Consider the following 1,851-nt stretch of genomic DNA (forward strand, 5'->3'; position numbering starts at 1 on the left):
ATGAGGCTTTGGTTTTGGGTTGTTTTGTTTTGGCCATTTCTTTTTAATTTTTATTATATTTTCTTTTATTTATTATTTTATTAATCAATTTACTTATGTATCACGGCACATATGTAAAGGTCAGAGGACAACATGGAGGAATAGATTCTCTCCTTCCATCCTGCATGTCCTGGGTGTCAAATCCAGGTCATCAGACTTCATCAGTTGAGCAATCTCGTTGGCTTCTTCTTTTCCTACTTCTTCCTCCTCTTCCTCATCTTCTAACTCTGTTTCACAGTTCTTGAGTATCAACTATATTGTAGATGACAATAGCACTCACTGTGTCAAAGTCTGGGCCCTGGTTGCCTCGCCTATAACAGGAAATAAACTTTCTGCTGTAGTCACAACCAGTTAAGGGTTGAAGGAGTTACAAGGCACAAAGTTTTCAAATTACTCAGTCAGGGTGGAGAAAACCCATGGTTCTAGTCCGGCATCTTCATTTCACTAGCTGGAAAGTGCCAGTCTGGGAGGGTCTGGGGCTGTAGTCAGGTGGAGACAAGATTAGAATCCTGGCTTCTCAGTGGCTCAGGGCCTTAACCAAGCTGCCATGGCACCGGCTGTGAGTGGGTCGGTAGTTAAGCTGGGACAGTTTTTCAAGCAGTCACTGGTGTGGCAGGGGCCAGGTCACAGGTGGGCTCAGGCATTGTCCATAGCCACTGGTGGTCTGCCCTGATTTTCTTATTGATCCAAGATTGATCCCGATGGGTCCATCTATGCCGTAGATGGTATGCCTTGCTTCCCTTAAGAACCTGAGAGAGCTCTCTTTCTCTCAGACCAGGCGGCCTCGGCGGTGAGCAGCTGAGCTATGGCCAAGATTAAGGCTCGGTACCTTCGCGGCAAGAAGAAGGAGGAGCTGCTAAAACAACTGGACGGTCTGAAGGTTGAGCTATCCCAACTTCGCGTCGCCAAGGTGACAGGCGGTGCCGCGTCCAAGCTCTCCAAGATACGAGTCATCCGCAAATCCATCGCCCGTGTCCTCACCGTCATTAACCAGACTCAAAAAGAAAACCTCAGGAAATTCTACAAGGGCAAGAAGTACAAGCCTCTGGACCTGCGACCCAAGAGGACTAGAGCCATGCGCCGCCGGCTCACCAAGCACGAGGAGAAGCTGAAGACCAAGAAGGAGCAGCGCAAGGAGAGGCTGTACCCGCTGCGCAAGTACGCAGTCAAGGCCTGATGGAAAGCAATAAAGCACAAGGCGGCTGGAAAAAAAAAAAAAAAAAAAAAAGAACCTGAGAGAGTTGTTCTAGAGGAAGTTTACACAGGCAGTCCTGAAAGCAATTATGTTCTAAAATGTTATCTGTTTGTTCAAGTCCTTTTACCTGCTGAGTAATCTCTCTAATCCCTAAGATATTATCAGAAGGTAGATTCTCAAATACACACAGATCTATTACCGAAGGCCATAGAACAGGCAGATTATATAAATCCCCAGCCCCATTCTTAACCCCCACAGTTTCTCAATGGCTTTCAATCAAGTTCAAATTCCTTTTCTTGACCCTCAAGATTCTGTCTGTAGTCACCAGTCATTGTCAACGCTCTGAGAACATGCCATCAACTTACTTGATGTCCTGCCCTCAGTCTGGACCTTGGTCATCCTCCACAAAGCATCTAGAGAGACCAAGATAAAACATCAATCAGATCCCATCTCTCCTCTACTGACCAGCATCCATTGATTCCTGCCCCAGGCAAAGCCTGGTGTTTGGCAAGTCATTGCTTACATAGTCTGCCTGCTACCATATATATGACCATTTCTTCTTTTCCTACCTCTCTCCCCTCATCTCGGGTCGTGGATCCCCTGGCCATTTCTCCCAT

The 1,851-nt window shown here is 46.7% G+C and overlaps 1 pseudogene; it reads left to right on the forward strand.

Moving 5' to 3' along the window:
* Positions 1-796: 796 nt before the first annotated feature.
* On the forward strand, positions 797-1,265 carry LOC102915876 (large ribosomal subunit protein uL29 pseudogene; annotated as a pseudogene).
* The last annotated feature ends 586 nt before the right edge of the window (positions 1,266-1,851 follow it).

The sequence above is a fragment of the Peromyscus maniculatus genome, chromosome 7 (assembly GCF_049852395.1).
Source record: "Peromyscus maniculatus bairdii isolate BWxNUB_F1_BW_parent chromosome 7, HU_Pman_BW_mat_3.1, whole genome shotgun sequence".
Lineage (NCBI taxonomy): Eukaryota > Metazoa > Chordata > Mammalia > Rodentia > Cricetidae > Peromyscus > Peromyscus maniculatus.